Below are 16,048 nucleotides of genomic sequence, written 5' to 3' on the forward strand. Positions count from 1 at the left end.
CTTTGCATTCTTATAACTGCTATAAAAGCTTTTTCATTTTAAAAAGAATAAAATAACTATGTGCCTATGCATGCACACATAGACACAGCCACACACAGGTACAGGACTATAGACCCAAATTTGGATCATGTATTTTCTTAAATTGTTCTAGGAAAACTAATAACAGAAATGTTTTTATCAAAATACATGTTTTTATCATTTCAGTTTAAAGCAGTTGGAGGGGTTCTTGGTTGTATTTGCGGGGAGGGGACTTGGGAGGAGTTAAAACTTCCCCCGAAGCATTTGCAAACCAAGTATCTGATCAAAGCAGCAGTGGCCAAGAGAACCAGAAAGGGAAAGTGACTGAAGTGTAAAATATGCAGTATAAAGCCTGACAGGTACATTTGATTTTTAAAATTATTTCATTTTTAATCGTCTAAGGTTATGATCCCGCAAGCACATACCGCTCAGTATGGTGCTAAAGCCAGGAGCAGTCCCAGTGAAGTAGAATAAAATAACTGGGGTTATAAAAACATGACTCAACAACGTATGACTTCACGGTGTAAGTCTGAACACACTGATGACTGCAATGGGCCTGCTGGCTATTCCCTGTTCTGTCAAGCAGGGAATATTTATACACTCACTCTGCTCTGAAAATAACAAGGATGCTAGATTCATCGATGATTTACAATGAGAAACTCAGAGAGCTCAAGCTATTCAGTTTATAAGAAAAGAATACTGAGAGGCGGTTTGCTTACAGTATCTAAGCACCTTCACAGGGAGAAAATTCCAGTTACTAAAGGGCTCTTTAGTCTAGCAGAGAAAGGCTTAACAAGAACCACTGGCTGGAAGCTGAAGCCAGACAAATTCAAATTAGAAATAAGGCACACATTTTTCATGATAAGGGTGATTAATCACTGGAACATGCTACTAAGGGAAGTGGGGGATTCTCTACTGCATTATATCTTCAGATCAAAACTGGATGCCTTTCTAGAAGATATGCTTGAGCAAACACGAGTTAGAAGGCTCAGTACAGGAGGAACCAGGTGACATTTAATGGCCTGTGGTATATAGATCAGACTACACGCTCTAATAATCCCTTCTGGTCTGAAACTCTATGAAATCTACACGGCCACTGTGGAAACCCTGCAGTGCTGTGGTCACCAGTTGCCTCTAGCATGCCCCGTGTATCAGTCCTAGGTAACTGTGGTAAGTGCTGCAGCAGCTTACGTTTCATGGCTCCTAACAGCTGCTGGGGTCTCAGCATGCATTCTTTAGGTGTGTTTGTCTGCACTGTAGCAGGGCGCTGTGTTTCCCACTGTGGATAGACAGACTCAGGTTAGCTCATCTTGAGCTAGTGTGCTAAAAATAGCAGCATCGGCATTACAGCTCTGGTGGCAGCTTGGGCTAGCCACACGACTCCAAGTTCACCTGCTCCCTCGAGGTGCAAGCTCAGGTGTCTAACCCAAGCCACCACCGGTGCTGCAACATTCATACTATTTTCTAATTCTCACAGAGGGTCTTAGAGAATGTGTATGGAATAGCTTTAACCAAACTACAATTGACATTTTAACGCGAGAGGAACTTTTAGGAGAGACATGTTCAAATGAAAGGGGGGTTGCTTTTCAGAAAGGTTAAACAGCAAGACTTGCAGGGTAGGGGCCGCGGTTTACTTTATACCTCAAAAATGTAATGTTTGCTTATGGTGCTATGGCAAAACGAAATCCTCCTGGCTGTGAGACCTCAGCAGGAGAACAATATAGCTTTGTTAGCAGGAAGGGGTAGTGTGCGTTGTTCAAACTAAGTGTGAATATATATATAAAATAAAAATAGATAAAGGCCCTAATAAGATGCATGCATACTCAATTTACCTCCTCATCTCACTCTTATGTAACTTTTGTTCTTTTCTCTTTCCCCTTACTTAGTACTTTAGGCTCTCCTAAGTCTTGCGGCAGAGACTTGTCACTTTTAGTTGTCTGAAAAGGTCTATACAGGCCTATGACACTATAGAAATAATTATAATAGGGTCATAGTGTCATTGTTAGCTCTGGCCCTATTATAATTATAGATTAAGTTTTAGATTAAGGTCTAGAATAAATGCAATTAATTGGCAATATTTATTACAAAGCGCTACCTACCACCTTCCTGCTAGTATTTTTAAATCTCTCTCACGTGCACACAATATCCGGAAGGTACTTTTCCCATTCATGTACTGGTATGTGATCTAAACATGTATCTTACGTCAAGAATAAAAAGCAAATATTATTTATAAAAAACAAGTTTTTAATATGAACACCAGGCCTAAAAAATACCCGTTGTGGTGCTCAGCAAGGCTAAAACATCAATAATCATTGCATAAAAGGCAGAAGCACAGCACAAACCTTTTGAAAGTCTATAAAAAACTCACTCGATCAACAGATGAGTAATTTATTCAATACCTGTTGTATTTGTCTGGTTCTTTGTCCTTCCAAGGTTTAGAATAAATATTAGAAACGAATCATCTGTCTCCTTAATTTACACCCAGACTACACGGACATTATTTATCATGATGAGAAGTTACTACTGCACTCAAGCTGGGAATGTGAAGCTTGTAAAGGCTGTGACCTACTGTACTTGAAGACCAAAAATCACCAACCTAATATAGCAGACTGTCTGCTGTACATCACACAAACAGTTTTGTTGCAAGAAGTAAGAAAAGTATTTCAGCAGTGGACGCTGAGGCACTTTCAGAAACTGGAGAGACAGTAGTTAACCTTTCACTCTATTTATCAAAGCACTTCCAGTTTCCATTTCTAGATAGGTGAAAGAATAAGTAATAACCATCTGAGCACTAACAACCATGCCCAAACACAGTGCAAATGCACTTCAGATACTACTGTCTTTCCAGACACTTGGCATTAAATTGTCTATATTCCACTGGAATGTCAGCACGTCAAAGGAAGGTAACCACATTTTGCTGAAGTAGGAGGCAGCAATGACATTGTTAAACAAAACAAATTAATCATCTGTGTCCAGATTAATAAATAATTAATAAACAGTAAAGTTGGCTGGAAAATAGTTTTGCCTGCAAGCGTGAAACTGTTTCTGTGTCACAGGATTCAAAATGGACCCCTTCTTTCAGTTTTTGCAAAAGTTTCTGACATTTTTATCAATTTTTTTAAATCAAAATCTTTTATGAAAATCTTGTTTGAACTCACTTGTGAACATTTGAATTTACCAAAAATGACAATGGTCAATTTCAACAAATGAAAATGTTCAGTGATAAAAAAAATTAACACAAAGTTGATTAAAATGTGGAAATTTTTGTGACAGACAAAAAATTTCAAAGATGTCAACAATTTTTCACAAGTTCCATTTTAGAAAAAAGGGCCATTTTTCTTTGGAAAAACTTTTCAAGTGAAATTTCTCATAAAAAGTCAAAGAAATTCCATGCAGGCAGCTTGGCTCTTGCTAGCTCCTATTTCTTCTTCTTCTTAATAATAATAATTGGTTGGGTTTTTTTCTGTATTGTAGTAGTGCCATGGGGCTTCTCTGAAGAGCTGTACAGACATAATGATAGACACAGTTCCTGCCCCAAAGATCTTATGGTCTAAGAACACAGACAACCTTCCCAGAGTGGGGGGGAAAGAGAGACCATCAAAATGTGTACCATTTTTGTCTACTTTGTTATTGTATGTACACGTCATGACACCCTAAGATTCTGAGCAGCCTGCCCTAATGACATGCGAAGAAGAAGCCTGTTAAGTCACCCAACGACCTATGGCTTCACAGCATGACTAAGTAGGAGTTTATTAAATAGCTCTCAGCCTATTGAGGCTCAGCACTTTAACACAAGACTGTGATATTCCTGGAGTGAGAAGAGGGGGCAAGAGATTGGGAAGCAAGCAAGTTGTGCTGATCAGAAGCCAGGGCAGGGCAAACTGGGAACTACTTTGAGTGGTTTGCACATTTTGGAATGGGGTCAGGTTAGTAATTTTCAGTTTATTGCTTGGAGGGAATGTAGCCAGAGACTGGACTAGAGGTCAAGGAAGGGTCAGGTGGAAGTAAAGGGGCCAGAAGGCAAGTAGGTAGGGTTGCAGGAGATGAGGTGCTGGAATAGAGAGAAACTGGTGATAGATCAGGGCAGGCGGAGCATTTTAGAGACAAGGTTGAGTAAGCGATCGTTTTAGTGAGTGAGAGACCTGATCCAAGGTTGACGTTCAGACAAGGAGAGGACATTAAGGGGTTGGACAACATGGAAGATGAAGTTATTGAGAACATGGGTGGGAGAGTTCATGGAGAACAGGAAGAGCCAGGTGTCAAAATCAGGAAGGCAGCTAGAAAGGATTTGAGTATATGACAGCACCGGGGTGGGAGAGAGGAGACTAGAGTCTGAAAGAGCTTTGTTCAAAGAGGGAAGGGGGAGGCAGGCATTAGAAGTAGTAAGACTGGGTGAGAGGAATCCCCAACTCTACACATCCAGTCCTGCTTGGGATTGGAGGGGGGGCGGGGCTGAGAAAAGGAGTGGTCCCCTGAGAGGAAATGACACTATACAGAGGGCCAAAATGGAAATCCCGGTTTTTGTGAATGCATGGAGATGGGAGGGAGGAAGAAATTAAGAGGTTGCGCGTGGCAGTGACCCTTTTATAGCTGGAGTAGGCATTCCTGGGGGACCAGGAGGAAGAAAGGGAGACTGGCAAAGGCCAGTGATGTGATCATTGGAGGAGGGTGCAAGGGGTGGGCTGGAAGGACACCAGGGTTAGGTGGATGGCACTGAAGCAAGGGCAGGTAAGAGGAGGAAAAGGAGACTGGAAGTGGTTTTGTGGCAGTAAGAGTAGACTAGGAAGTAGGAAGGAGAGGGTGAAAGAAGACACAGCTGAGGGCAGCAGTAGTGGGGAGGGGGAAGAAGATGGACATAGATTAAGGGTATGGCTACACGAGAGAGTTTACAGTGGTGCAACTGCACCAATGCAGCTGCAACATTGTAAGTTTTCTAATGTAGCTGCTCTGAGCCGATGGGAGAGAGAGCTCTCCCGTCAGCTTAACTACTCCAGCTCCCATGCGCGGCATAACTCTCCCACTGACATAGCGCTGTCCGCACCAGAGCTTATCTCAGTGTAATTTATGTCGCTCACAGAAGTGATTTATTCACACCCCTGAGCGACACAAATTATGCCGATAAAAGTTGTAGTGTACACATAGCCTGGTCCTCGGTGTCAATTAGAATAGCTCCTTTGAAGCCCATGGAGCCACACTAATTTACACCAGCTGAGGGTACGCCCATAGGGAGGAGGCAAAAGGAGACGATGTAGAGGAAAGGTGTGGAAAGAGTCAAGGGGAAGTAGAGGCATATTGTGATTAGTAAATCAATTAATGACTCAGGCAGGTTAATGGTGTCAACAGTAAAGACAAGGCAAGGGAGTGATTTGTGTTTGGTATAGCAGTGAAGGGAAAAGGCACAGAAGTGAATTTATTAACAATAGCCTAAGTCAGCAGTGACAAAAAGCAGTGAGTGAATCACAGAATCATAGAAGCTTAGGTTGAAAGAGACCTCAGGAGGTCATCTAGTCCAATCCCCTCTCAAAGCAGGACCAACACCAATTAAATCATCCCAGCCAGGGCTTTTTTCAAGCTGGGCCTTAAAAACCTCTAAGGATGGAGATTCCACCACCTCCCTAGGTAACCCATTCCAGTGCTTTACCACCCTCCTAGTGAAATAGTGTTTCCTAATATCAGGGGTGAAAGTAACTTAAAGGACTTACCGGTACTCCGGATTTCTGAGGAGTGGGCCGTGGCCTCAACCAGAAGAGTTGGGACCTTTAAATACCTGGGCCCTTTAAATCAAGATTTAAAGACCCCGGGGCTCCGGCTGTGGCTAGGAGCCCCTGGGCCTTTAAATAACCCCCAGAGCTCCCAACTGCAGAGGCATCTGGGAGCCCCGGGGCTCAGAGGTGATTTAAAGGGCTCCGGGCTCCAGCCACCACAGCGGAGCTCTGGGCCCTTTAAATCACCTCCGGAGCCCTGACACTGCTCCCCAGGGGCTCCGGCAGTGGGGCTCGGGCGGCGCTTTAAAGGGCCCAGGGCTCTGGCTGCTGCGGGGAGCCCAGGGGCCTTTAAAGCACCAGCCTGGGGAAGCTGGTCTGGTCTGGACTTGCTCTTCTTGCCAGTATACCTTACCGATCTGGACCAACTTACTTTCACCTCTGCCTAATATCCAATCTAGACCTCCCCCACTGCAACTTGAGACCACTGCTCCTTGTTCTGTCATCTGCCACCACTGAGAACAGCCAAGTTCCATCCTCTTTGGAACCCCACTTCAGGTAGTTGAAGGCTGCTATCAAATCACCCCCTCACTCTTCTCTTCTATAGACTAAATAACCCCAGTTCCCTCAGCCTCTCCTCGTAGGTCATGTGCCCTAGCCCCCTAATGATTTTCATTGTCCTCCGCTGGACTCTCTCCAATTTGTCCACATCCCTTCTGTAGTGGGGGGACCAAAACTGGACACAATACTCCAGGTATGGCCTCACCAGTGCCGAATAGAGAGGAATAATCACTTCCCTTGATCTGCTGGCAATGCTCCTACTAATACAGCCCAATATGCCGTTGGCCTTCTTGGGAATAAGGGCTCACTGCTGACTCACATACAGCTTCTCGTCCACTGTAATCCCCAGGTCCTTTTCTGCAGAACTGCTGCTTAACCAGTTAGTCCCCAGCCTGCAGCAGTGCATGGGATTCTTCCTTCCTAGGTGCCGGACTTTGTACTTGGCCTTGTTGAACCTCATCAGATTTCTTTTGGGCCAATCCTCCAATTTGTCTAGACTCTGAACCCTATCCTTACCCTCCAGTATATCTACCTCTCCCCCTATCTTAGTGTAATCTGTGAACTTGCTGAGGGTGCAATTCATCCCATCATCCAGATCATTAATAAAGATGTTGAACAAAACTGGCCCCAGGACCGACCCCTGGGGCACTCCGCTTGATACCAGCTGCCAACTAGCCATTGAGCCATTGATCACTACCCACTGAGCCCAACAATCTAGCCAGCTTTCTATCCACCTTCTAGTCCATTCATCCAATCCATACTTCTTTAACTTGCTGGCAAGAATACTCTGGGAGACCGAATCAAAAGCTTTGCTAAAGTCAAGATATATCACATCCACTGCTTTCCCCATATCCTGCGGAATCATGTGGTGAACTGAATCAGTTAGTAAAATCAATACCCATTAATTAACTGAAGAGGGGAACTGGGATGATAAATCAAATCAGCAATCAGTAAAATCCAAAGAATTGATTTCACAACAAAATAAAGTTCTATTAAATAAATTAACCCTGAGACAATAGTAGGTAAGCAGATAACTCTGAATGGTCAATGTTTAGTGGCTGGAGAGCTAAATGTGGGTTATGTAATGAGAGCAGCAGTCAGTGAGGGAGATGGCATAGCTACAGAGTAGTAGATTAGCCAGCAGAGGAGCAATGTCAACAGTGGAATTTCAGGAAACAGTAGAGGCTGTGGTAACATGCCCTGCAGCACTGCTGGGGAGCAATATTGGAGTCCCTTATGTTAACGGGCACACCAAGAAAATGGCCATGATATCTTCTTTGCATTGGAAAGAATAAAATCTGAAGAAACCATTCATCTTAAATGTCAACACTTTACACATTCTTTCATGCCCTACATCCAAAGTTCACCAAACCACCCCTAAGAAAGCATGTGGCAGAGTCACTCATTCTCATCCAATAATAGGGTGACGTCTGGCCTTGCTATATATAAGATAAGTGATATAGGAATGTCCAGATAGAGCTAAACCAAAGGACAGAAACCAGGTAGATTCAATTCCCATAAGTTTAGAGAGAACAAGAATAAGGTGGCATATTAAACTTATGGCTTCCTTGCACTGTTTATGATACCAGCCCCAGGCTGTAGCTCATGAAAGCTTATGCTCAAATACATTTGTTAGTCTCTGAGGTGCCACAAGTACTCCTTTTCAGTTTACTGCCATACATTCTGGCTGTTTTATTTCTTTTGGCTGTTTTGAATTGTTCTGTAACTAAGATCGCTCCATATCACCTTCAGTAAAGCTCTGCTGGCCTGACATAGCGTTTGACTTGCAGATAAACAGGAAAAAGTTTGCTTGATATTTCTTTGTATGGCTGGCATGAAGCAATAAGTCTTTTCTACAAGGGAAAGAGGTTGTGGCCTGTAATATAAACACAGGCTTTGAAAAGTGAATGCTGTTCGAGGTAAGCCAGGAACTTTTTTAACATGTTTGCTCACTCTCTCTCTCTCTCTCTCTCTCCCCCAGCCCCAATTCCTTTTAACAAAGGTCTGAGATGGAAAAGAGCTATTAGATCATCCAGCCCAGCTCCCTTTTGTTTAATGCTTCTCTTTTTCCCCCTCACCCACTTGCTTATTGTTGCTCTAATGTCAAATGTTAGTGATGTGCAAAACATTACGGAAGTAGAAGTGAGTCCACCACCTACCCCCTTCATGGGCTACAAAATGCTAAAGTACACCCATAGTCAGAAGCCACTTAGTCAATGAATCCAAGTTCCAATTAGCAGAGTACATGCTGCCACTAAATCAGCTTTGGGAAATAGCATCTACAAATCTCTTGTTCCGCCAGCCCCAAATATTTAATTCATAGCTCTGTGTGCTTAGAGGTAGCATTTCAAAAATAGCCCAGAAGGGAGAGGTGCAAGAGCCTTCTTTCTTTCCAATGGCCTCACAGACATCTGAAAATAATTATACCCACTTTCTAAGACGATAGACTGCTGGAGCGGGGGCTGCCTATTTTGAAAAGCAGGTTGCACTTTGGAAGTAACTATTTTAGACATCAAGGATGTGTAAACAAGTCTCTGTGCATAAACCTTAGCACTCAAATCCAGAGGCGGATTTACCAGGAAACAAACAGCGTGGTGGCACAGGGCCATCAGTGATGGGCGGCCCCCAAAATGCAGGGCAAATCTCATCTGACAACCGGGCCCCGAGTCCCAGCCGGTGGCGCGGCAGGGCTCAGGCAGGCAGGCTGCCTGCATTCTGCGGCCAATGGCCTCATGCCGCTCCCGGAAGCGGCTGGCTGCTGGCACGTCTCTGTGTGCCCCTGGCAGGGCGGAGGTGGCTTCACACACTGCCCCCGCCCCCCCAGGCAGCGCACGGAGAGCCGCTGCTCCCCTCCCCCGTAAGGTGCGCACGGAAATGTGTCGGCAGCAACACAGCAGGGCTAATCGCTGACCACGCTGCCTCCCTCCCTCCACGTCACGCGGCTCCCAGAAGCGGCCGGCACGTCCCTGCCCCTGCCCTGAGCGCCGACTCCACAGCTCCCATTGGCCAGGAACTGAGGCCCATGGGAGCTGTGGTGGCGGCACCTGCGGCAGCGTCGCACAAAGACCCCCTGCCCCCACCCTGCCTAGGAGCTGCTGCCAGAGGGGTGTGCTGGTCACTTCGGGAGCCCCGCCGCCCAAGGTAAACGACTCCTGCTGACTCCCCCCACACCCCAACCCCCTGTCCCAGCCCAGAGCTCGCGGCCCACACCCAAACTTCCTCCCAGAGCCTCACCACCTCCAACTCCCCGCCCCAGCCCAGCACGCAAACTCCCTCCCAGAGCCCGACCCCTGTATCTCCTCCTACACTCCAACCCCCTGTCCCAATCAAGGTACCTCACTTTATTTTCATTTACTTCTTATTACTTATAATATAGGAGGAGGATAAAGAAAAAAAGAATGAAAAACATGGTGGGAGATAAGAGAGAATGTTCTTTTACTTGGCCAGGTCCTGCGGGAGAGGGGGGTGAAAATGAAGCTGTGCACAGGGCCCCACTAACTCTAAATCTGCCACTGCTCAAATCTCCTTATAGTAAGTATGTTAAACAGAGAACCAAAAGGAGAATTTCCCCAGTTGTAGCCAGCTTGTGAGTGAGCCAGCTCATGGAATAAATAAGCCTACCTTAATATCAAAGAGTGCTACATATCCCTCCCTCTTTAACAAGTCCTGCCTTATCACCTGCTGGATACAAAGTTTTACTTATCTTTTACCACACCCCTCGAGGTAGTACTGCTCCCTATACTCACTAGCTTTGCATTTGAGTGTCCTGTTGTGTCATTTGGGCTCACTGAGTTGTTTAATTTCCTTGTCTGCTTGCAATAACCTGATATAACCCAGAAAGTTGAGTGGTCCATCGTCTGTAATGCTGACAGGAGCGAAGCTGCTTTGCACTAACAATGCTTTTAGTGGACAGACACAAAACAGAGACGTTCAGGTGCTCTGGGGACGCCAGTGGGGCATTAAAGAGGGAGACAGACAACAGAAACTAAATTCAACTTAACAGGAAAAGATGTTTCCTCTTGCTCCTTCAAACATAACCTCAGTTTTGCAGGTGAGCTAGCAGTCCTCTGCAAATGATGCCCCTCATAACATTCAGATCATTATCCATATTTGGTCTTCCTTCCCTCTCATTTCCCTGTGGGTTCCTGGGAGCCCAGCCTGTGCGCCATACTATTGTTCAGGGATGTTATTGTGGCATGATCCTCCCCTAATGATTTGTGTCTGCTCCATGGCATAAAGTCCTTAGGAATAGCTTGCCTATAGCCCAGTGGTCCCCAACCTGGGGTTTGTGAACCCCTGGGGGTTCACAAAATGTTACAGGGATTCTTGGGAAAAAATTCCCTAATGGCAGACAGAGCTGTCCGTAGGGACTGCAGCCAGCAGCCCAGAGCCCCTGAACTTCCAAGAGCTAAGCAGATCAAAGCAAGCATATCTATCACACTGAGGAGATTTAAACTTAAAGACTCCTTATAAGAAATGGAAAGGGAGGTGGATATTTTTTGCTGTTTTTATAAGTAAATAGGCAGCTAGTATTGTTTTTAAAATTATTATGAGGAACAAGTTTAAGCTTTGTTGTAACGTGCATTGTTTGCTTGGCCTGCTCAAGACCTGAATGCTTGTGTAGGAGGAACTCTTTGAGCTGGCTTTTTAAATATCTTCATGTTGTTTCACATCTTATACTCCTTGATGAAACATAGAGACCTTGTCTTATAACAGGCTTATTCAAAGTGAACCAACTACAAAAGTGAGATCTTGGACGAGTGTTGCCGTTTTCATAATGTAATAAAAATACTGTAATTATAAATAATAGTTAATAACAAATAGTATGTAATAAGCATGTCATAAAAACAAATTTTATATTTCCAAGATCACTGATTTTATAATTTATACTCCAGTAAAGGAGAAAATCCCTGGAAATATTCATTTTTAGGAGGGAGTTTGTGAGACTTGACATTTTCGCAAAAGGGGTTCACAGGTTGTTAAAGTTTGGGAACCACAGCTCTAGCCTGTCACCTCTGCACCAGGTTTATTGCTCTAGAGAAGGGGCCCCTTCACCTTGTAAGAAAATCCCTTTTCCCCCTGGCTTTTAGTTCCTCAGGCTGCCAACCTTTTATTTTGTTTGTTTATTTTTTTAAGAAGAAAAAAACTTTCTTTAAGACTTTTAAAAAGAATTAGAGGCCTCATACTTGGCATAAAACATAGTAACATGAGCATAATAAACAAGAACGGCTGTCCCCATAAATAATAAAAGGAATGTTTCTCCTCAAACGACAGCTTTTCAGAGGCGAAAAGGCAGGGAATAGGTACTTCTGCTTTAACGTGCATATCACAGGATACAGTTTCCGTTGATGTTGTTGGGTTTTTTGGCAGTCCACCCACTGGTGAGGCATCGGTACCCCTTTGCTTTTCATTTCCCTATGCTTTACTTCACTTTGTTATGTATCTCACGTATCTTATGCCCAGGGGTGAAAGTAAGTCTAGGGACTTACCGGTACAGAGCTGGGCTGGGGCCAGCTCTGGCCCCTGGAAAGGGCGGGGCCTCGGGCAGAAGGGGCGGGGCTGAAGGAGGTCAGAGCAAGCCCCGGCCCACCCTGTACCGGCAAGTGCCTCCTTTCCCCTCCCTGGGGTAACAGCGGCAGCCGGGGGCTCTGGCAGCGGTTTAAAGGGCCCTGGGCGGTAGCAGTGGCCAGAGCCCTGAGCCCTTTAAATCGTCCCCAGAGCCCCGCCGCCGCTTCCCCAGGGCTCCAGCCGCCACTACCACCCCGGGCCCTTTAAATCGCCCCCAGAGCCTGCCGGAGCCCTGGGGAAGCGGTGGCGGGGCTCTGGGGACGATTTAAAGGGCTCAGGGCTCCAGCCACCACTACCGCCCGGGCCCTTTAAATCGCCGCCCCAGCCCTGCTGCCGGTACCCCAGGGCTCCGGCAGCGGGGCTCTGGCAGCAATTTAAAGGGCTGGGGGCTCCAGCCACTGCTGAGAACCGCAGGCCCTTTAAATTGTGCCTGGGGAAGCCAATCGACCCCGGTAAGGCTCACCGACTCTTGTCAGTACACCGTAACGGGGCATACCGGCTTACTTTCACCTCTGCTTATGCCTATTGAAAATAGAACATTTCCTAGAAAATACCATGGTTTTTCCTATCTCTCGCCACAGATTGTTTTGCATTATTACAAAAGCTAAGCCTCATTCCCTTGGCAAATAGTTTCAATTCATAATACCAACTTGGATGGCCCATTAGAATTTTCTCAGCTAAAATCCCCGTAACTTAAGTTAGCTGAAGCAAAGGTGGTTGAGCTTTTTATAAAAAGCGACTGGCTATTATTAGAAAATGTTTCTGATGTTGTTTCAGCTGTTTATCTTAAGCTTTCTCGCCATTAGGGAACACGATTTACTGAGACATAAAATGACAATATTCCCCTTTCTGGCCACTCAGTTCAAACTTTGCATATATCATACTTGGTTTAAGCTTTAAAAAAAAACCACATTTTAACTACTGCAGTAGCTGAAACTGAATGCAAATGATCCCTTTATTCTAGCTGAGATTACAACATTAAAACAACAACAACAAAAAAGCCTGCACCAAGAGTGTCATAAATAATTTAGCAAAAGTGAATGCTGAAATTAGTCAAAGCATCGCATTGCTTGGCTCCACGTAGTCTATTTGCAGCCCGATATGTAGCATGTCCTGTGGCCAAAGCCTAGCCACTTCAAAAATGGAAAGCATGATCTTCTTTTAAAGAAGCTTGTTGGAATGATCCCCAGAGTTAAATATACCTAGACAGTTCTCAGTGCTACAGCTCCAATTGACCCCAGAAGAAAACAGAATGTTTATAAAGAGCCATGAACTAAGAAAGGAGATAATGAATGAAATGTGCTCATGTATTTTTGGCGAGCGCTTTGGATAGCACAGGGTAGCTAACTGTGTTACTGTATTATCTTGCATAATTATTGGGTAATCATACTGTAAAGTAGGTGGTTACTATAGTTAGCGATACTACTATGATTTGAGCTTGTTTAAGGGCAAGATCCAACTCCTGCTGAAGTGGGTGGGAGTGTTTCCACTGAGTTCAATGGGAGTCAGATCAGGGCCTAACTGTCTGCCCTGGATATCTTGGAATTTTGCAAATCTGGGATAAAAGTGATGATGAAACAGTGACAAGTATTTCTATTATTGGTAACACTACTAGTGGTGGTGGTATTTGTGTCATGGTAGCAGTTAGATGATCCTTTGTGCTAGATGCTTTACACACACCTTTCCCAAAGAGTTTATAGTGTGAACATATGAGACAGCAAAGGTGGGTGAAACAAATCTGTGAGGGTGAGAACCAGGTATATAGTGAAATTATCTTGCATATTTCTGAAAACTGTAGATATTCTTATTTAGAAAATAACTGTCCAATAACTAACTGCTGGCATTTTCCTTTAAAGTTAGAACTGTCATTAGCATCATCTGCATTTCTTGCCACTTGGAGGCAGAGTTTTAGGGCACAAGCTTCTTATGTTTGCCCAGTAAGGTATGATATTGCACCACAGGAAACAGGTCAGTTGGGGTACCCACGAAATTAAAGACAGCCCTGACAGGCAACAACTGTATTCTGGGGATGTTTACAAAAATTAAAAGAGCCTTTATTAAGGACTCTTTTAAAAAAACAGCCTTCTTTGTGTATTTAAGTTTAAGAGTCCCAAAGTGACTCTGCAGTCAAATTAGCCATTGAGAAGGGGAAAGACCCGCAGGATGGCTTAGGGCAATTAGTTAAATAACAGGACTGTGTGTGTGTTCATAGAAAATGACACTGTTGCTAAGAGACCTTTGCAGGCAACTTCTAGCTAAACAGGGCTGTTCTTATGTCAAGAAGAGGGTTTGTGAAATCTAAAAGAGGGTGGGAAAACAAACAGAAGTAAAGATGCGGATAAGAAGAGAAAAAAACAAAACAGACAAAGGAGTGAGGCAAAGATACTGAAAAAGAAAGTAGAAATTAAACAATAGCAAGAAAAGGAAATAATAAATAAAAAACATAGAAAGACTAGGCATTTTTTAAAATGTGAAAACTCCTGTAAGTGTACAGAAACAACAAAAAGGGAGTAAAGCGAGAACTAAGAGGAAGAATTAAACATGACCCAGAACCACAAAGGAGATTAGATACTTGTCCTATGGTGCAATGGCAATGCATTTTTACTGACAAGCAGAAAAATGGAGTAGATTTTATAGTCTCTCTTTATATCAGTGTCAATGTATGGTGCCTTGTTGTTTGTTTTTGTTACAATGTGCTAGGCATTTCCCAGATATTCAAGAATGGGTGATTCCTGCTCCAAGGAGCTTGCAGTGTAAGGACAGACAGAGAGATTAGGGGAAAGGGAAAAACACACAGAGTTTTTTTATACACCTATATTGCTTGACTTATTACCAGAGTTTTTAAGCAATCAATTACCAGGGCACTAGTTAAAATTCAATAAAAAAGGATCAGGCTACTCTGGGTTTCCTTTAGTTCCAGTTTATGAGAACCAAATCTAATACCCCTACAGGTTTGCCAAATGCTGCTCTTTTATATGCCCACATAAATCCCAGTAAAATCAGTGGGAGTTACACCTGTGAATACTAATATACAATGTGACCAACAAAATATAGGCTTTCATCAGCCAACCATATCACTGTATCAGCATCACTGTACCATCCGAACTATAGTCCTTGGAGAAGAATAAAAATGAGGTGGGCATTGGCAGATTGTAAAAGAAGGAGCAGGGAATTTTATTAAACAAAAGTGTCACTAGATGTGAGATTCGCTTCTATTTCCAACACATAACATATGAAATCTTTGATCATTCTCAATAGCTGTATATATTTTATTTTAACACTTCTAAGGCTCTATTCTGCAAATTAATTCTGCTTGTGAAGCACTGTTTCAAACACTGTGGTGGAAGAAATGTAAGGCAAGTGACTGAGAAAAAAGGAAGCCAGGATATTAGGTATAATTTAAACAAAAATTCATCTCATAAAGAAATGAAGGCTAAGATCACCTGAAAGTATGGATGGAGTCAAGGCTCTACTTGTTTCCCTCCCTTCCTGTGCACTCTCTCCCAACAGGGGACTTGACCTTATGGAAGTAGCTCTCCTCTCCCTGTTGCTGCCCAGGGCCTGGACAGAAGGCATGGGGAAGTAAGTGGTTGCCTTACACCTCATTATTCCTCTGCATGAACATGCAGGATGAGCCACAATCTGGCCCTATATGACTAATAGTGGAGGCTGTACTGACTAGGAAAAATGTGTAGGCATACACTGGTTATGAAATATTGTGGTTAGAAAGGAGTTAGGAGGTGGGTTTAAGAAGCTGGTTATTGGGGGCAGGTTGAGGGGCAGGATTGCTTGATGGTCAAGTTTATCCCTTGTATCAAGCTATGGCACTGAATCCATTCAGATTGGGGCTGAATCTGGGGAATTGGAAACATGTTAAGAACCTCAATCCGAATGAAAATGAACTTTGTGTTAGTCATTTTCAAACCTCAGATGTTCCATTTTGGGGGCACCAGAAGGATACAAAAAAGACACCCAGTGAAGTTTGGAAAGATCACGGTGAAGTCTCAACAAATATTTCAACAAACTCTCATGTTACTTTTGGAGGTTTCTGAGCAGCAGTAAGCCCAAAATTGATACCAGTTGTCCTTTGTTTCAAAGTACAAGAAAAGAAGTCCTTCTGAATCATTAGAGCAATACTGTCTCCTGAAGGGATGTAAGATATTTACCCTATTAGAATATAGTGTGTGCGTCAAGTACAG

Source organism: Lepidochelys olivacea (assembly GCF_965140295.1).
Source record: "Lepidochelys olivacea isolate rLepOli2 genome assembly, chromosome: 3".
Classification (NCBI taxonomy): domain Eukaryota; kingdom Metazoa; phylum Chordata; order Testudines; family Cheloniidae; genus Lepidochelys; species Lepidochelys olivacea.